General features: G+C 38.8%; 1 long non-coding RNA gene across 1 annotated transcript; it reads left to right on the forward strand.

The window, feature by feature from the left end:
- Positions 1–19,094: 19,094 nt before the first annotated feature.
- On the forward strand, positions 19,095–21,324 carry LOC120441245. Its single transcript, XR_005613922.1, has 4 exons — positions 19,095–19,231; positions 19,861–19,898; positions 20,139–20,229; positions 21,250–21,324. It is a non-coding gene; the product is annotated as an uncharacterized LOC120441245 (long non-coding RNA).
- Positions 21,325–22,150: the final 826 nt, after the last annotated feature.

Raw genomic sequence — 22,150 nt, forward strand, 5'->3', positions numbered from 1 at the left:
CCCAGTTCAACCATATGCCCGTTCTGCTGCTGCTGTTTCCAAACAAACTGCATCACTTTAGCACAACAAGTCTGTGTTTGGCATGTCTGTTTCAAGTAGTATTAATGCAGACAGTTTCTGCATTAGAAACAGAGCTGGAGAAGCAAAGGTTAAAGGAGAAAATCCCCCTAAATCAGACTTAACATCCAGCTACGCTTTTAGACAGTGAAGTCATGATGCACTAAAGTAAGTCTCCAGAGCATGACATTCATTTAACTGCTGAGCTTATGTTCTGTAATTGATGCTAAATTTCCTACCAGACTTGTTACCTCACCATTTTTTTTTTTTTTGCTCGAGCTATTCAATCCGACTGAGTTTTATATCACAGTAGCTTCCAGCTGTGGGTCACAAAATCTCACGATATCCCATTAAACTCTCACCACAGCTGCAAACATGCCATGCAGTGCAGTGTGCTAACAGTTGTTCCATTATTCAGTGTGTATGGATCAGCTTCAGCTTGTCTCCACATAACCTGTCTCTCTCTGCTGCTCGGCTTAAGAATACACATTTTAGTCGTTTTTAGTCATTGACATCCTGCGGATTCTGTCTTTTCAGTGGAATAATCTGGAACTCCTCAAGAGATGTTTGACGATTGTGGAAAGACTTGTAGAAATGCATTTAGATATGTAGATTCAGTCTTGCACACTACATTGCCTGTATCCATATCAGTGCACGAACCTCTGAACCTTTGTGGCACAGATGTGGATACACTCTGACTCTATTTCTAAACCTCCTTCTGGCAGCCTACAAATGCTTTACATGGGAGGCTGAATATTTTCCATCTCAATGGTACACATTCACATCCCACTATCATGTAAAGCTGTTTTCTATCAAATGCAACCCTGAAATCGAGTATGCATGAGCACTGCACGGACTGCCAAACACTTGGCAGAAAATCCTTTTCATATTCTGAAGGGATGCCATTCTCTGAGTGTCCCATGGCTCTGTGCACAAATGCCCTCCCCTTGGCTTTTTGCTACTGGATGAAGTGCCAAGGGTACTGCTCTCTCTCAGGATGTTGATGCTATGTTACCCAGTAGGGGGCACTGTGACTATGTGTCAGGGATGAGCCTGTTGATTTCCACCTGCAGTGGCTGAGAGGATAGTAGCCTCTGCCACATTATATCTGTCTTCTCTCAGGAGCTTTCATGGCTGGGAGAAAATCACTGTGTTTGCTGATGATAATGCAATTAATTAAAGAGCCAATCATTTTAGCCTGGCACGTCTAAATTTAAATGGAACTTGTGACATATTGCTGTTTGTTGTACACTGATGCTGGGCTGCGCCTCTGCTCATCATCAACAAACTTATTTTGTTTTTGCAGTGACTGACCGCAATAATGCAAGTCATGTTTTCTTATTAATTTTGATATCCAGGGAGCAGCACAACAAGGCAGGAGGAGCGAGAAACAAAAGGCACAAACAGATCAACCCGTGTTGTCTTTCTATGAGCTACTTTAAAACTGAATTCTGTCTCCCTTTTCTCTCTGAGTGCAATGGTGAGGATTAATGTATATCTCTGTGTGTGCTATAGCGGGGTGCAGCTCTGTAGATTAGACCCTGTTCCCCAGCTAGATATAGGACTCTGCTGCCATTGTTGCAGCAGAGTTAGAAGGTCGCTCACTCAAAGCACGTGTTCGCTGTAAAGAGAGAGAGACAAGGAGGAGAGAGACAAATGAGAAGAAAGACACACAGGGATTCAAACCACATCAGCGACTGAGGGAACGGATGGAAACTGTCTGGTCCCAGATCCCATGTAATATCCCCTATACTGCATCCTGCGTGCTCCGAACAAATAGGAGGAGAACGATGGGGAAGAAGCATGTGTACACATCACAGAGAGGGTGTGCGGTTGCATGTGTGTGCATGATGGGGGCATGTCGACTTATGTGGGTACTGGGATGAGATCCAGTCAGTGAACATTACTGCCTGGCTTCCTGGTGAAGCTACTCTGATGTCAGAGGAGGAGAGAGATAATCAGACCGCCAGAGAAAGAGTGAGAGAGCGTGAGAGAGAGAGGAGGGAGCGGGAGGAGCAGTAATACCGTCAGCAGGAAATGCTGCTGGGGCTTTTCTATTTTTCTTGCCTTCCAGTCAGTAGAAGAGAAAAAAATCATGTAAGGTAGGCCTGTTTTTGCACAGCCCATAATATGAACTTGGCGTGTGCATGATTTTTCTTTCACGCGGACCACGGGGATCTGATTTGCTCTCCACTGAAGCAAAGTGCAGGCTGTTAGTAAACAACACACAGACCGACAGTGCCGCAGTGTAAAACTGCATAATGTATCTCTGATTGACTGATTATCTACGAGCTGCTGATCACTGTATTCACACTCAGAGATTATTTGCTCAAAAAAAAAAAAAAAAAAAAATCGCAATCTGAATGCTTGGGATGTGCAGCAGCTGGAAGCAGACAAGTGAAGGAGCACGGATTGTTTGTGGGTACAACAGCAGCTACTTCCTGATGTCTCAGTTGCAATTGTGGCTCATGAATCAGTGATCGTGGAGCTCCACCGCTCACCGCATTTGCACCAAATCTGAGAGAGGCGTTTCTAAGATGCTGTTCACACTGATTTAGATGTTTAGATGTTTAGGTCCCTATTGCAAAATGAACAAAAATTCTGTTGTGTTAATGAACAGTTGTTCGGAAAGACAAGTCAACAAAATCATCTTAAGTAAAATCATTGTATTCAATTTCAGATTTGTTTTTACCTTCTTAAGATATATATGTTATTCCTTGTGTTTAACTTCATTTGTACCTGCTCTCACAAAGGAATTAGTAAGTACATCTTATCTTGTTCATCTCCACCTTAAAAACAACTCCACCATTCTAAAACTGAGGATCAGAATCAGAGACACTTTATTAATGCCAGAGGGAAATTGAGTTGTCATAGCAGCAAATATACAACAAACAAACATCAAGCACTCATATAAAATGAGTGTAGAAACAGAGATATTGATAGATAAATATTAAGACAAATAGAAAAATATAGAGAAGTAGTTATAAATATGAATATAAATATATAAGGACAAGTATGTGTGCAAACATATCTGGATGCAGGGAGTGCCAGAGGTATGTGAGAAGATCTTGATTAAAAAAAATGTATAAATGTATAAAAAAATGTAAAAAAGTATAAATCTGAAAAAGGTTCCCTCTCAGAATCAGCTGACGTCATTGTACAATAATGCAAAAATTTATATGATATTTATATTTTTAGATTTTATAATGGATGTGGTATATTTATAATTTCACAGCTGAAAAACACAAACTCTGTTAAGAACTGCAACCATCTCACTTGAAGACACTTGACGCTTTTACACTCACTTCAAGTGTCAAGCTTACACCAAAACCTTGATTTTATTCAGCACAGGTTTTCTAAAACCAAGTTTGAGCATCAATATTATTGGAATACGTCTTGGCTTTGATAGCAACACTATATCAATAGAATGTCCTTGTTGTAGAGTAGCAGAAACAAGCACCGGTACCATAAATGTTTTATCTGTTTTCTACTAATTTTGGATCCGCTTTGTAAACGTTCAGACTAAATGAACATGAACCAAACAACAATGTTCAATGACCAATGCTGACACCAGTATATACAGTTAGGTTCATAATTTGTTGGATAAAGGCACAATTTTATTGCACCCTTATACAACCGCAGTGGATTTTCAGTCATACAATCAATATGTGATCAATGATGAATATGTGACTTTCAGCTTTGATTCAAGGAATTAAAATTATTAACTCTTTAAGTCATTTACATTTTTATCCATAATCCCTTCAGAGACCCAAATTAAATGGCAAACTAGCATAATTTGGAAATATAAGGATAATTTTTAAAGTTTCAGAGAAAATCCTTTGCATCAGTGTCTGGCTAACATCTAGAATACTCTTGGGCTGCTTTTGCAGTATGCTTTAGGTTATTATTGATTTGCACCGAACTGCTGTTTGATCAGTTTTTCAGCATTTGACTGAATCTCAGCAAAGAGCCTAGCCCTTTACACTTCACAGTTTATCCTGCTACTTCAATCAACAGTCACGTCATCAATACATACTAGTGATCCAGTTCAGCAGCGTACTTGACAGTCCGGACAGTTGGCAGGCATACATGCCCAAGATATAGCATGTTTGACGGATGATGTGGTATGCTTTGGATTATAAGCTGTTCCTCTCGTTCTCCATATCTTCCTTTTTTTTAAACCTAAGAAATTATTCTGCAGTCTCTTCTATGGTCTTTCAGGCCTTTCGGTGTTGCTGAGCTGGTGAATGCATTAACTTTTTAAAAAGTTACCAGGTAGTTGAAGTTGGTGCTCTCTCTGTTTGGTTGATTTTGATTCCTAAGCCTAATTATGGCCTCCTTTGGCTTCATAATTAAAATGAAAGTAAAATACAAAATCAATACTGTGAATCAACTTCAGATATGAATTTGCCTGCTTCATTTGTCATGAAATAACAAGGAACGGGGGTCACCTGGCCATGAAACTGCCCATCACTCAATTGTCCAATTAATTATGATCAGTTTTTGTTCTTCCTGATCAGCAGAATCCATTTTTTTGTAAAACCCCTTTAATTAAAATTCAAAAGTCTGCACTCAATCATGTCTTGATTGTTTGATTTAAAAATCACTATGATTGAGTACAGAAGCAAAAATATAAAAACTGGGTTATGCAATAAATTGTATATGTTCATTTTTTTTGTATTTTTTTTAATCTATTTCCCTGTTTGTGACACTATCTTTATGAAAATAGTTTAAAATAGCTTGAACCTTTAGTCAATGTTAAACTGATGTTACACAGTAGACAAACATCACAATTTGCAAATGTCAACATCAAGTAGGCCAATATCAGTCAGCCAGGGTAAATATTGATGTTGAGACGATATATCAATGCATCCCGAGAGAAAAGTTCTATAGTAATACTCTATAGTTATCTGACCTTTTCAACAACCTGGTATTAAAGACAATATTATTTCTGATGTCCTATAACACAAACTTTCATAACACAAGTTAACACAAGGATCTTCTGAGTACACAAGATGACACGGTTAAACATCTATGAAACTATTAACCCATAACAAACCAACTGGTGGTGTTATTCACAGTCAAGTACTTGTTCAAATTACAAGCCCATGTTCATAGTGCTTAATTTTAAACTCCACTGTCCAAACAAATTACTGGTAACTCACATTCATTTCTGCCATTATTTTTTTAATGGGTTGTTTTAAGGAATTTGTTTTCAGTAAAACATCATTTCATACATTCATGCCTAACACACAATGCATTCACAAGTTATGCATTTTACACCACAAATGCGGAAACACAAAAAGTAAAAGAAAAAATTGGTTCCATGGGGGAACTAAGTCTTTGCTGCTTGCATTCATACTGCTTGATAGCCACCCTCAATTTCACATTCATTAACTGGAAGTGGATTCTCTCATGTTTACCAGTCTGCAAACTGTAAAATTGAATATTTGTGTTTTCTAGTGTTTGGTTTGTTCAGGCTGTGTGGATGGAGCCAGAGAGCGAGTGTTGGCAGCCATGTCCTAAATATGCACTTAATGGCTCCATATACGACATCATAAGAATGAAGCTAAAGCATCCTCACAGAAGACATGCAAAGGAAGAATCAGCACTGTTGTTATATTGCAGTAAAGTGATGGATATAGTATTACACATTTTATTTAGTCCAAACAATACAGTTGGCCTGCAAGGCTAACCAAAAATATTTATGTATTTATTGGTTGCATATTTGAATTTTAACATTACAATAAATGGTGACATTATAGGTTTGCTAATAAAGTGAGCTACAAAGTTATTAACGATGGTAGTGTCAGTTCCATAAAAAGTTCATGAGTAATGATACCAAAAATAACAAACCAAACAAATGATAGTATTTCAGCGTCAAGTCATCAGCCTACTATTAACTGATGTCATAGTGAAAGGGAGAGCTGCTCTCCCACAGACCTCCATATAACCATAAGTACATACTATAGGAGTCACCCTCTGCTAGCTATTAAAAGCATACAAGACATCTAGCTTCACTTTTTAAGCCCTCGATGCTTTATCCATGTTTTATACTCTCTGTTAAACACACATAATATGCAACACACCCACATTCAAAATGTTGTTGTTAAATATCCAGTATCTTCTACAGTACACATACATACTCTAATACAGAAAAGGTAACAGCTGCCATGTTTTTGGCACCAACGTTTTGACTCTAGTTGTAATAAAAGTTTTCTTTTCTTTCATTTTTAAAGTATAACTGATAACATGATTAAAAGATCCTCTGTCTCATTCCCAAGATGGACTTTCACATTTGGTATGTTTTACATTGAAACACAGAAACAACTGATATACTACAAAACTTTGTGATAGCCGTTTCCAGTATATAAATATTGCTTTACATGCTTTTCTATAATGTTGCAGTCAAACTAGTGAAAATGGTGGTTTAGACAGTGGAACAACCAAAATTTCCATGAATATGTACAATGAACTAGCAATCTTGTTACTAACTGGTTGCTAACGTGGTCTGTGGCTACTTGCGGTCAGCTTCCATCATCACAGTGACTTTGGTACATGAACATGGCAATAAAATGAAAATAAGACAGCCAGTCAGTATCGGTTTGTGTTTGCAGTCATATAAAATGTGAAGGTAGAAGAACACTTCTCCAACTCCAACCCCCGACGCATGTGGCAAGGACTCCAGACCATTACAGACTACAGGACCACCAAACCCTCCCCCACATCCTCTGATGCCTCCTTCCTCAACGAGCTCAACAACTTTTATGCTCGTTTTGAGCGAGGGAACCCCACAACCACAACCATAACAGACATGACGCCAGACCACCAACCTCTGACTCTCTCCCCCACCGATGTAGGAGCGGTGCTGAGCAGGATCAATGTCCACAAGGCTGCAGGTCCTGATGGTATCCCCGGGCGTGCTCTCAGAGCGTGTTCTGGGGAGCTTGCAGGAGTGCTCACAGACATATTCAACCTGTCCTTGGCTCCACGCTGTGGTACCGGCCTGCTTCAAATCCACCTCCATCGTCCCGATACCCAAAAACTCCAACCCATCTAGCCTCAATGACTACCGCCCAGTAGCACTCACCCCATCATCACTAAGTGCTTAGAGCAGCTGGTCCTAGCACACTTCAAATCCTGTCTCCCCCACCCTGGACCTCCACCAATTTGCATACCGCCAGAACAGGAGCACAGAGGATGCAGTCTCCATCGCACTGCACTCTGTCCTCTCACACCTGGACAACAACAACACCTACGCCAGAATGCTGTTTATAGACTTCAGTTCAGCATTCAACACAATCCACCCTCACAACTCATCAGGAAACTGACAGACCTGGGCATCAGTTCCCTCATCTGCAAATGGTTACTGGACTTCCTGACCAACCGCCCCCAACATGTCCGACTGGATAACCGCTGCTCATCAACAATCACAATGAACACCGGTGTACCACAGGGCTGTGTGATGAGCCCTTTCCTCTACTCCCTCTTCACCCACGACTGCAGACCTGCTGATGGTTCCAACACCATCATTAAGTTTGCAGATGACACCACGGTGATTGGCCTCATCAGTGACAACGATGAGGCCGCCTACAGGGAGGAGGTGGATCGTCTGGCTGAGTGGTGCGACACAAACAACCTGCTGCTTAACACCGAGAAGACTAAGGAGCTCATCGTGGACTACAGGAGGAATGCTGACCCACATCCACCCATCCACATTAAGGGGATGGCTGTGGAGCGTGTGAGCAGCTTCAAGTTCCTGGGAGTCCACATCTCCGAGGATCTCACCTGGACGACCAACTGCTCCAAGCTGGTCAAGAAGGCTCACCAGCGCCTCTTCTTCTTGAGGACTCTGAGGAAGAACCACCTGTCCTCAGACATCCTGGTGAACTTCTATCGCTGCACCATCGAGAGCATCCTGACCAACTGTATAACAGTCTGGTACGGGAACTGCTCTGCCTCGGACCGGAAGGCGTTGCAGAGGGTCGTGAAAACTGCCCAGCGCATCGCCGAGCACCACTTCCTGCCATAAAAGACATCTACAGGAAGCGGTGTCTGAAAAGGGCTGGGAAAATCATCAGAGACCCCAGTCACCCATCACATAGACTCTTCACCCTCCTGCCCTCTGGGAGGCGCTACAGGAGCCTCCGGACTAAGACCACCAGGCACCGGAACAGCTTCTTCCCCACAGCTGTCAGACTCCTGAACTCTGCCTCCTGACATCTGACCCACGTTAAACTCATGGACTGAACATACACACACCCACAACCACTAGCACTTTACCACTACTGTATAGTTCTGTGTAAATAATCATTCTGTACATACGATAATTTTTAATCCCACAACTGTTTATAACTTACATAGTTCACATTTCTGTATAACTGTATATCTCAGATTTCTGTATAGTTTTTCATATTTATATCCTGTTCATAGCCTGTACATAGCTTGTACTCACTACAGCCTGTACATACTTATAGTTATAGAATATTCATAACATACTTCACACTGTGTACATTATAACATACCATAATAGACCCATTTCTGTAATATACTTACACATCTATATTATTGCTAATATATATTGTAATATATCTATATCACGACTAAAGCACTTTCTGGATGGATGCAAACTGCATTTCGTTGCCCTGTACCTGTGACATGTGCAATGACAATAAAGTTGAATTCTATTCTATTCTATTCTATTCTATTCTATTCTATTCTATAATATATTGATTTACTGGATAAATAAGCAAAAATTGCAGTTGGTTGCCACCACTTGAAATTGGCCGCCAAAAGTGAAAAAATCTAATATAATTAATATAATCATATTATATTAGATGATTGTAATATAACATGAATCATCACATTTAGTCATTCATTTTTCTTTGTCACTGAAAGCACCAAATCTTCCCCATCACAATGAGTTTGCCATTCTGTTTTCACTTATGTGACTGAGCAGTGAGGGTTGAACCATATCCATAATGTAATTAGATTAATCTTAGATAAGAATTTACATGAAACTGGTTAGTTTCTAAAGTTTCTAGCTGTCTAACCCATCAAAATTAACTTTTATTTACCATGTTTTCCACATGCTGAGTTATATTAAGAGTGGATCAGCAGACTGTGTAATTAGTTCAGTTTACTCCTCGCTTTAAAAAAAAATGAAAAACACAATTTAAAAAAGCACTGCTGTCCGAACATGTATATAAAAACTATTCTTACATGAGCATTGCAAATGTTTCCAGATGTTAGATATTACAGATATTACAAGTGCCTTATTTATAACTGTATATACTGTAAGAAAGAAGTGCTAAGAAGAGATGTGAAAGGAAGAAGTGGTCACAATGATGCTTTGAATAATGTGCACCGGATGAACACAGATTTTGGTTCCTGGGAGTCAGCTTCATAGAAAAACCTAAAAAGGCAAAATTTTAATGTTGAGCTCTTTTTAAACTGGGGATACTAAATCTGTGTTTTCATTGTGCAGTTTTTGTTGTGTAATGAAAATTAAACGATTCTTAATCTTGAATTATAAAAGCAATAATATTTTTCAGTTTCAATAATGCAGTAGTTATTTAGTTTTCGAGGTAAATTAGGCAGAGTTTGTTTCCTGTTTCCTCTGGTAGTGCTGGTAATTTTACTCCCTGTCTCGAGGCCCCGCTGCAGAATGAAAAATTGAAAGCTGATGTAAAATCTTCAGTTTCAGGGCTCATTGTGAGTGTTTCCATTTCTTGCTATAATTACTATATTGCAACAAGCGATCAATAATGTGACAAAATGAGTGGAACAATCACTCAACAATTTCCCCCAGTGACACATGACTGCAGTTCTCATACAAATGCAGTTAAAGGGTTTTCACTCAGATGTCAGAGATGTGATGTGCTACAAACAACTATAAGTTCAAAAATACTTTCAGAGCACCGGCTATTTCTGTCAGCTCACAGAACACAAAACATACCCGTACACTGTATACGTCCTGGGCGCCTTCTGCTCCCCTAAAACAAAACTTCTGTACTTTATCTGTGAGCCATTTGTTTCCAGGCTAAATGTAGCTAAACAGAGAGGGAAGCTTATTTTTTTGCACACTCCTCGGGGGAAATGCTGCGCAGCAAGCATTCTGCAAAATACTGTCAAAGCCTTGGACAATTAAATTGTGTTTTTCTCACCACTTTCCATTTGCATTCATGCCAATAGAATAATTGAATTTGAAACACAAAAAAATGCAAATGCGGGCAACCAAGATGCAGGTACACTCAAGGACGTGATTGACATTCAGGCAATTCAGAGTCCAGTGTCCTTAAAGGCAGAACAGATATTTATATTTCTGTTTTTGTATTCTTGATGGGTGGCCTTTATTTATTGCTTTCCAGCTCTCCAATCTTCATGATCTTTCTGTCAAAGGCAACTGAGTAAAAAAAAACGAAATGAGACAGTGGTCATATTGATACAAATGAGCTGGAAAGTATTAGAAAAGCAATAACATTCTTTTGTTCATTGCTAATCGACTGAAATTAATGTACTGGCATGTCATATCAGGTTAGCATAGTTGACAAGCTAAAGGCTATTTGAGGTTTGTAATCTGACAAACCCATTCTCAATTCCAGGGCATCAAATATTTTATCAAAGTTTCCGGTGTGTTTGACACGCACAGAAGGTATCCTAATAAATCACAACATCGTTAATCAGGAAGCAGCAGGTTAAATCCTTTGTAGGAGTTTTTCCCTTTTTTGTTATTTGCTGTTACTTTCATTCTATCTAGATTTTATGCACCAAAGACATTCAGGCCTATGAAGAGGTGCTTGTTTGGGTTAAAATATATCTCATCACCACTTTAAAGGAGCAATCAGAATTTGAAAAAAATAAATAAATAAATTTAAATTTCACCACTAGGGGCAATGTTTTATGAGAAAGTCTTGGTGTAGCTGTCCCTGCAGTAATAAACAAAGAAATGCTGTATTTCGGATGAAATTAGGGTGGTGTAGTGGTCAGCACCGATTCCTTACAACAAAAAAGGTTTTTTGCTCATCTGGAGTCTTTCTCTTATTCCACGGTTTAAAAAGTTGGGTTTGTTACATTAACTGGCCGTGAATGTGAACATTAGAGCAACTCTTCTCTCTATGCTCCAGCCCAACGTGATTAAGAAAATTGATTTATAGATTATGCGAGATCCTCCAGGTAACAGTTGGATACATGGCTATGAAACACTGATTAATTACAGTTATTGTATTATTATTATTGTACGCTGACCCCAGCTGAGCTTCCTCAGCTGAGCCTAAGCAACAGGGGTTCTGTATTTAACAGGCAACAGCCACGACTTTTAATATAGATACAGTAGGCTTATAATACCTTATAAGCCTACTGCTACCCTCCCCTCTAAGAAATATGAAAAAAGAATACACATAATATTAAGGAAAGCCATTTTACACAATTTACCTATCAGTTGACTGATTAATTACAGTAGAATTAATCATCTATTTCTGTATATAAACACAGTTAATCATAGACTCTGCTTTGGCTGGTAAAAACTGTCTCCTCATGCTGGAAGTGAGGAACAAACTCCCCTCTCTCATTCATTCACTGTGTTTGCACAGGTGTAGAAAGCAGCTACCTACACGTGTTCATGTATTCTGTGTCACAACCACAGCTATCACCATGAGGTGGTCTTCACACAGGTCTTCATTTATCCAACCTGGAAGCTGTCCAGAGTATTTTTCCCTGTTAGGCTCAGGGAAGACACGAGGCTACACTGACTCACTACATGTTTTTTAGTGGTACAAACTGGTATTACTCAAAACTAATTAATTAGATTTTTCTGATCTAATGTCTAAAACTGAACAGAGCTGGGCATAACAACATAGCTGTTGTTTATTCACATTCTGTTGCCTTTTTTTAAATTTGGAAAGCTGTGAACTAAAATCACAATGAGTTTAACTCATTTTTTTGAGAAATGTGCAACAGGAGTGTTGTGATGAGTGGAAAACACTCAGTCTAGACACAAAGCAAGACTAATCTGAACTGATCAACTGTGTTAACAGAAAAATGTAGTTAAGAAAGAAACTGTTCTGTTATTGGACTCATTGGACTGTTTTTTTGACCAGTGCTCAGCGGTGTGTACATACTTCCCTACCAGAGAGAAAATAGATGTTTACCACAGTGAAACAAAACTTTCAAGTTTCATGTTGTTGATTTATCTGACCGAGTCCACAGAAACAATCATGTGCGTCAGTGGGAGCTCTCAAATCGCCACCGCAGCCAGTGAGCGCAAATATGAATCATCACATTTACTCATTTATTTTTCTTTGTCACTGAAAGAGCTCTATGGCTAGATTTTTCCTTTTTTCTTTTCTGATAGCTTACATAACATAATTTTAGAAAAAAGAAAAACATTTTAAAAATACAACAACTCTGACAGCTCCTTTTAGAAACTTATTTATTTTATCCTCTATCCCGAGTGTGAGCAGTGCTATGGTGAAAAAACAGCTGTGTTTGCTGAAACTTCTGTCTGTACTTTAGATTTCTTGGTGTACACTGCAGATATTTGACATCAGAGCATGACTTCTATCTCAGCTGTTGAAGAGTTTAGTATGCTTGTGATGACCTCGCTCCCTGTGTGGGAGACAGCCTTGGATGGTTCCCATAAAGCTCAGGAAAGCTGCCGTGAGCGGCTCTTTCACAGACGTGGACATGCTTATTTTGTTAAAAATAAGTATGTCACCCGCTTCCTAATAAGTTAGGGTTTACTTTTTTGAAAAACTCGTAATCATTTTGTCATGTTTTTAAGTTCACAATGCAACCAAAGATCTAGAAAAGAAACACATTCCATAAAAGTTAATGTGCATATCATTGAGTGAAATAAGTATTTGATCCCTTACGACTCAGCCTGAATTCTGGCTCCCACAAATTGGCTGTGTGGATTACAGTTTATCAACCAATCAATCAATCATTACAGGTACTCCTGATGGCAGCTGTACAATAAGTACCTGTCCACATAATGAATTTCTTCCATGCTTAGTGCACTAATATTCCATCAGTGTTCTGTGAAAAATCACACACTTTTCTAAATACTCCTGCTGAAACAACAAGAAAAAAGCTGCCAGCCCGTCAGCTCGACATGCTCAAGCCATTGTTAACAGAACACAGACAGGGCCATGCAGATTTCAGGATCCGTAATCAAACAGAGATCATTCTGCTTACAGAGACAATAGCCAGCTGTGGCTACAAGTTGGTAACAATGTAAAGGATGGATACAAACATGCATGAGAGAAGCTTTCTCCCAGTGACCGTGACCTAGATGAAAGGTGAGATTGCTTTACTTCAGTATGTTTTCATTGCTTTCTATTTTTATATTTTACTAGGTAAGCACTGGTTGCCTTGCTTGCCGAGATGGAACGGCGCTACACTAATGCACCCTCCCCAGAGTTAGGTCTGCTGGCTTTTAAACCGTGTGATGATAACAAGCAGGTGGTCACTGGGTGAAAGCCCATTGGGTGACCATTGCATGCAAATCTGATTACATTTTGACTAATACTGCTGAAGGAGTAGAGATCCTTTTGAAATGTGGAAGAACAGATAGCAATGACATAAACTCATTGGTGCTTTTATGGACAAGCTAAAAATTAACATTTTGATGAGTTTTGGACCAGATAAGGTTTCCTAATGTATACATGTTTTTTTCTTTACATGGTAAAGAGGTTTCTTTCTATTTGTGGATATAACCTGTAAACTGTATTAATGACACAGTTATTAACAGTGATTTATGCCTCAGAACTAGTCTTGTTTTGTTTTCCATTTCCCAATTTTTCTTAAATGTTTTTCTGGCACTGAACTAAGTTTCACCAAAGAGTAGCAAAAAACCTCAAAATAGCATTGATACTGAAGTTTATTGTTTAAACAAGTTGTCAGAATAAAAAGACAAGCACGACTGACTTAGTCTTCATCTGACAAACACCGACTCAGTCTGAGTTAAATAACAGTCCTGGGCATTGTGCATAATGCATAGAAAATGCTATAAATACAAAGGCAACACCTGAGGAGTACTCAACAGTACATATTCTGCAAAAGGAGCAAATCCTGAAGGATAATAAAAAGCAACATTGAATGAAAACCCTAAAAATAATGTAATTAAACCATTTTTCTGCTTGCTACTTATTTACTTTCAATGTTTGTCTAAGAGGTTTACAGTCTTAATAAATGTGAAAATCCTAAAGTTTTACATATCAGGACATCATCTGATCCTCATCAGGTTCTAAAATTATTTAATTAAAACCTCAAATTGACAACAGCATGTGATACATTATAGTGTGCCATTATTAGTTTAGCAAAAACTAAGCCAAAATGCGGAAGCAGTGTCTGAAGAACTAAGTACATCCCATGGTTCAGTAGCTTATAGAAGCACCTTTACCAGCAATAACTTGAAATAATCATTTTCTGTATGACTTCATCCTGTGTGATCTCTTAAAGCATTGCGGAGGAATTTTAACCCACTCTTCTTTACAGCCTTGCTTTAGTTAATTGTGCCTTGTTGGTATTATTTATGCACCACACTCTTAAGGTCCCACCACAGTACTGGACTGACTTTGATTGAATCATTATAACACCTGATATACAAGAATATCAGAAGACAGAGTGCCTTAGTAGCTGACTTTGGTAATGCTTGCATCTTATATTATGTAGCAGGTTTTCCTGGATTTTCCTCCTGGATTCCTGTCAAATCAGCCTTCAGTACAAAAATGAATATTTAAAAGCTTCAATGTTAGATTTGCTCTTTTTTTTTTTTTTTTTTTACCGTTTTCAGTATAATATAGGGCTTAAATGGAAATCATTTTGTTTGTTTTTTAATTAACTTTTATCCCCAACCTTAGTGGAAGCAGGTTTGTAAAAAACGAGACCACACATTTTGTTTTCCTCGTGGCTTTAGCCAAACTGTGACCAAGACCTACTGAGACAAAAAGATACCCACATGTACAGACTTGTGTGGCTGTACAGCACTGAAATCCACCTGAAAATCTTGTGAATTTACTAACTTAGTGTGAGTGCAGCTGCTATACTTTTCTACATTACAGAAATTGCTGTTGAAATACAGAGCTTGGCAGCTCCAGGTTGCAATTTTTGCCTTTGGAGAAATGGTGTGTGATTTTCCCCATGAAGACCGCCAAAGTGACTTCAAGTCTCCTTTGGACAAAACAATTTTCTGTAATGACAAAAATTGGACAGTTCGCTAATCTAGTACCTCTCCAAAAAGATTGTGCTGTTGGGGAAGGTGTGACGCCTTGAGTAGACCCCTCCAAATCACTTAAGAAGTGGTTCTATTATAGATCTATATGTCAGTGTAACCCCATTTCAGCCTTTGACAAACACAAATTGGCAAGCCATTTGGCGGCCCCTTTTTCCCTCATTACATATGTATTTATTTCAGAAGCTTCTCTTTTCATGCTGTCTGCTCCTGTCAGAGGCTGTGCATTGGTGTGCATCAATAACAGGAACATTTCTGACTTGCTGCTGATAGCAACACAGCAAGCAGAAGGAAAATAAGAGCGAGTGAGAGACAGGGATAGAGAAGAATGAACTGTCAGACATCTCACAATGACAGAGGGACATGAAGAGCACTAATAATAATCTCATCTTGTTGCAAAACTTCTTAATATCACCGCTTAGGATTTGGAGAAAAAAAAAATCAAACACCTTTCGTCTGCTTAAGGAAAATCTTGGCAAGCATCAAGTATAAGCACAAGCACACGACCGACTCTGCATTACTCCTCAGTATTGTCTACTGCACTGCCTGTGTGAGAAAGCAATGTTTATGAATGGATTAGCATGCTCATAACCTCCCCGCTCTGCCGCCATGCCCGTGTTCTAATCATTACTGAAAAGCCGATTTCAAGCACAGAGAGGGTTTTAGACATGATCACAGAAATGAAGTCACACACTCAGATGTATGGTATAAATGGCAGCAAACACCCGTGGTTTTGTTTAATGTCATATCCAGATTAAAGTGCAAACAGAAACTGTAGCCCAGTCATTGTCCTGCTGCAATGTTCAAAACAGAGATTTCAAAGAAATCCTGCCTTTGCTCTCACTGGATATCTCACTGAGGAGGCATTTAGGAAGGAGATGGATGTCTGTCAGCTATCAGCCCTTTTACAAATAGCTATAATCAGGCAGAGGACCTAAAGAAAGTTTGATTTATATGGAAGCAGGTTTTACCACACAGCCTAATAGAGCAGTGAGCACGTCCCTGATATTTCATTTTTTTGACTAAATAAATAGGAAACAGCTCTAACAAGCCTACGGGCTTGTTAGAGGATACAATGATACCTTTTTAGATCCCTGAAAAACATATATCATAATATTATTACAACTTTAGTAGAAATATTTAAACATATTTCTAACTTTGTACTTTAGTGTTGCCATGTGATATTACTATAAAAACTGAATGTGAAATTATAACATTTCATTAATCTTATTATTTATTATCATCCATTCGTCTATGCTTGGCTTTTGTGTCTCTAATTAAATGCCTGCCTCATCAACCTGGGATTAGCTGTCAGATAAATACATAACATGCATGTGTAAAGTCAATCCAAAGGCCTGTTGCATTAAGTCTGCAGCTTATTTCAACATTTAATTCAGGTGGCATAATTTATAGATAGTGCTTCTCTTAAAAATAGCCTCATGTTCTATTCACACTTGTTGACAGGTTGTTCTCAGGAGTCCCAGTGATAAAGAGGAGAGGGGACAGGTATGAGAAAATATTTTTTAAAACATTTCCATATAATCCCTAATTTCATTAATTAGGGGTAATAATACGTTAATTTAAGAAATAATACTTGCAATAATAATAAAGTGATAAAAAACCCAATATCTTCATTAATCAATCAGTGATGTTATGATCTTGTGTGTTGCAACTACTGAAACCACTTCCCAGTTGGCAACATTAAATATGAATTTTAAAGTTAAAATACTAATTGCATAGAATTTTTCAGTGGTTGCATATAATATGTTGCACTAAAATATACATTCATATGAAAAAGTATACTGCATGAAAATGAATGAATTAAACAAGCTGGTCACTTGTACGAAATAGTCTTCAAGAGAAGAATCCCATACTAACCATGGGATCGGTGATGTGATGGTTTAAGGTTTCTTTGCTGCCTCGGAGACTCGCAGTCATTGATTCAACTATGAATTCTGTATCATATCAAAGAGTGCCTGAAGATAATGTGAGCCCATCTATCTGGGAGCTAAAGTTGAATTGGACCTTTTAACAGGATAATGATCCAAAGCACACCAGCAAATCCACCAAGGAATAACTCAGAAAGGGGTTTAGAATGGCATAGTCAAAGCCCAGAGCTGAATCCCATTGAAACATTGTGGGGGATTTAAAAATGGGCAATGCATACAGGAAAACCCCCCAAACATCTTCCAAGTTAAGGAATTTTTCATGGACGAGTGGTCAAAAAGGTCTGCAAAGAAGCAATATTAGCTTCTGAGACATACTTTTTCCACAGAAAAAAATGCAATATATTTTACACACTTTATATATATGAGTGTGTGTAAAACTGACTGTGTCTGTTTATCCTTGTTCGTATTTTTATCTGCAAAAACTTTAGTAAAAAGCAAGTTTTTCCATGGGACTTGCATTTTTACATTAATGATTGGATGTGCATCAAGCTACCTCACATGTTCTACTCACATATTTTAACAGCGTAAGTGTGAAAGCAGCTGATCTCAGTCTGTTCTCAGCATGGTTAGGCTGCTCTAATTAAGGAGTATGAGAAAGCTTACTGCCAGAGACATTATAAGGGAGTGATACACTCGAAGAATCCTGAATAGAAAGCTATAGGAGAATTTCGTAAATTAAAGATGGTGGCTGACCTGCCCCAAAGAGCCACTTAACAATTGAACTGAGGAACATATTGAGCCAATCAGTCTTGCACTCACACATATTGCATAGCTTTAACAATTTAAGCACAGTAAAGATATAGGCAAGTCTACTTATGATTTCTTTTCACTATCCGTATCTGTACCTTGAGTTAGTGCTCCGATGGGAAAAGCGTTGATCGTATCAGCTGTCTCTGAGCTGTAAATTAAGCTGTCATGTAGTACTAATACAACAGAATGTAAGTCAACAATATTTTAAGCATGTGTTGTCAGATTATCAGATGCATGCATTTTGTGTCCAATTGACCTTTGAAATTAAATATATTGCTCTCTCCTATTTTATTTAATACAGGGGCTTCAAAGCTGCCAAAAAACTGCACCTAGATGTTAAAAATGCGGCTGCAGAGTGGTGAGACTTGCTTCATCAACATATCTGGTTCATCCCATCAAGGCACTGAAAAACTGCTATGGTAATGCACATAATGAACACAGTAAGTCAAGATAAACAAAAGTACACTTATCTACATCTTTGCATTACCAGTGCTTCAGTGCAACGACATGATTGGCTCATACGTTAACTGGTTTAACTACTGATGGGCACTTTGGTCTTAGAAATTATCCCATTGATTTGAGGACCACATATTTCTCTAATGTTTCTGCTAGTAGTATCATAAGTTGCAAGAAGAAAATTTAAACATTAAATTTAATTTTGGTGCAAAGTCATGCAAGATTTAAACCAGTTTTTATCAGATTGACTGGTCATACGACACTACTAAAATAAAAGCTGCTCAGAAGTGCTAACAAAATATCTGCTGAGTATTGAGACTTTCTTCTGGATAGACTTTGCTACTTTAGTCCATCTTTAGCGTGATCTTGCTGAGACATGAAATGTGATCCAACCGTGTTTATACTTCAGCTATCCCAATGCACATGATTTGTGGTTGTTCATTTAAAGTGGTCATTGTATCAGAATTTTTCTTGGCCATAAATAGGTGACCATTGTCATTACACCGATCTGGATTTGCGTATTTTTGAAGGATACCGTGCTCTTTATCTTCATTCCTGTACAGCTTCCCGGGAACTCTGTGGCTTTCAGCCACGTATCAAAGAAAAAGCTTTTCTCTAAGTAATCACTTGCAAGACAAATTGTTGGCATTGAGACATCTTATATCCCTGTCTAATTAATGGCTCCCTTTCTTCCCCCCCGTAATAATTCAGGATGAAGGACAATAAATAAAGGGTGCTGCTGTGGCACAAGTTTTTGTCTGGAGAAGAAGGAAGGATTCAATTAAAGGTAAGGCACTGAGCCCACATTTACCTAAAGTTCTTGCACTTACGTCATTACATTGTTTTCTCTTAAAGTTAGCAGTGTTTGTGTTAGAAAACAAATTCCTGCTTCACATTAACAAAAAAGGGAGATAAGTTTTTGCCATAGATTAGTTTTATCTAGTCCCAAATGACAAAAAATATATTAAAAGCTGAAAATATGCTATAAAAAAAACTTTAGAGGAAAAAACATAATAAAAAGCATATAAATATAAAGTTCACCAAATCGAGATAGAAACTAAAGAAAACAAACAGAAACAGGTAGAAGAAACTGAAATAACACAATAGAGAGGAGGAACACAACTACATCGAGATACAGAACAGGCAAGAGGAATTAAATGAATGAAGTGCGTGTGGGTGGAGTGAATGTTCACAAAAAGAAAGGAAAGATTGAAAAGTGACAGGTACGGTTGTGTTCCCAAACTTATTGAATAAATATTTAAGCCAGAAAGTCCAAAGGAACTCAAAACACTGATACCCACTGAATATCAATAGATTTGTTTTAATGTGAAACACAATGGTACAAGCTGCTGGCTGCCATGCAGGATTTGTCACAGTCCTGAAAAGTGACTTTATATTATTATTGTGTTCCTGCAGAACATTTCCTGAAGACAGCTACCACAGAGTTACAGCAGGTAAGTGATACGGATGGATGTGCAGGAAATTTATTAACCAAAGAGTAGGAAACAGCTTGAAAACAAATTTCATTAAATGTGACCTCTCACATTCACAGCATCCTACCGTAAGCTGTCGCCTTCTATTTTCTTTCTGTTCATGTTCAAAGTGCTTTTTAAACTTCACCTCTAACCTCCTTAGAAGCATCAGCCAATTAGGACAAAATCAAGGTTAATATTTCATGTCACATTTCCTGACAGGAATCCTAACTACAACTGGATGCCTGGCATTGTGCTTCTCTTGGACTTCTTCACAGCCACGTACCACCTTTAAGAGATGACATTCACAGAGGTGATTTGGCATCAAATACTTGGGAGCTGTTTATGTGGCCTCTGAAAATCTGTTGCAAGGGCAACACACAGTGTACAGTTCCATCCAGCTGGTCAAACAATCTTTCTATGGAAAATGTGCTCAGGCGCTCTCAGACAGGACATAATACAAATTTTATGGGATGGGTGTTTGCATGCAAAGTCAATGAAAAGACGCCAGTGGGCATGATTAGACTCAAATTCACTCGGAGTGTTGCAATCTGAGCAGGTGATGCATCAGGCTGAGCTGAAAATGTTTCAACTCCTGTAAAAATATTGCATTTCTCTGGGCTTTACGAATCTACTTTGAAATGAACAGCGATGTGAGGAAAAAAGGCAACTGGGGGAAAAAAGCAGGAGTTCTCGGTGAGTTCTGACATCAGTCAGAGGCAGAGCTTTCTCACAAACAGAGGAAAACAGGAAATCTTTGGTTGAAGGTTATGTTTTTAGCTAGCTTGTAGCTAATGGACCTCAGGAACTGCAAGAATAATCCAGCAATAAATACCACTTTAGTGCCTCTGCAGAATCAGTATATGTGTTGTTCTTTTTATGGCTGCTGCTTTTAGGGGTCACCACAGCAGATCATCTGCCTCCATCCTGTCCTATGCCTAGTATCCTCTTCTGTCACACCAACCTTCACTACATCTAAGAAATGTCTGTATTGTGGTCTTCCTCGTTTACTCCTCCAATATACCCACTATCCCTCCTTTGCAAATGCCTAAACCATTTCAACTTTGCACCTCTAACTTTGTCTCCAAACCACTCAACCTGTACTGTCCCTATGATGTACTCTTTGCTAATCTTGTCCATTCTAGTTTTCCCAACGAAAACCTTAACATCTTTAGCTTTGCCACTTTCAGCTCCACCTACTGTCTTTGTGCCTATGCCACAGTCTCCAAACCATCTCCACTCCTTAGAGCTTTACTGTTACACCCGTTTCCCTCTTATTTACAAACATGTATTCAGTCTTGCTTCTACTGACTTTCATTCCTCTTCTCTCCAGAGCATACCTCCCCCTCCCCAGACTGTCTTTCACCTCCTCCTTACTCTCAATACAAATCACAATGTCATCTGCAAACATCATATACCATGGGGAGTCCTGTCTGACCTCATCATCTGTCAACCTGTCCATCATCAATGTAAACAAGAAGGTGCTCAGAAATTACACCTGGTGTAATCCCACCCCCACATGAACCCTTCTGTCACCCCTACTGTGTACCTCAACATTGTCTTGCTGTGGCTGTCAGCACCAGTATACTTCTTATCCATTCCTTTAGCATCCTCTCACAATTTTGCATAACCAACATGAAAACAAGGATAATTCCCTTCATGTCTTAGTGTCTAGTTATCCTGTTTTGAGTTTATATTCCCCGTTTAGTTCCTTGATATTTAGTAGTTTCCCCCCTGTGTCTTTGCCCTCTGTGTGTCTGTGTTTGTGCTTGTATGAGTTCCTGTGCCTTGTTTCACTCGTCTTTGTTTTCCCATCCCTTCATGTCTGCACTCTCTCTCCCTCATGTTCCCTCGCTCCCCCTCGTCTGCCTCTCCTCCATTCCCGCTTCATGTTCCTCTGTTTCCTGTTTTATTGTGGAGGTCTTGTGTTTCCATGTTCGTTGTGTTCAGTTTCGCTTCCACTGTCTCGTTATGGTTATTTGTGTCAGCTGTGTTCCTCATGTGTTCTCACTACCTTGTTATGCCTCTGTGTATTTATGTCAGCGTCTCCCTCATGGCTGTGTGTTTCTCCGTGTGCTTCCTCGTGTAAATTATTATTAGAGATTTCCCAGTTTAGTGTTGTATTGTTTTGCATCAGGCAATAAAGCTGTGGTTTTTTGAGTTCACGTTCCACCTCAGTGAGTCTGCTTTTGGGTCCTTTTCCTGCCTGCACACAGCCAGTTTATGACAGAAAC

The sequence above is a fragment of the Oreochromis aureus genome, linkage group 1 (assembly GCF_013358895.1).
Source record: "Oreochromis aureus strain Israel breed Guangdong linkage group 1, ZZ_aureus, whole genome shotgun sequence".
Lineage (NCBI taxonomy): Eukaryota > Metazoa > Chordata > Actinopteri > Cichliformes > Cichlidae > Oreochromis > Oreochromis aureus.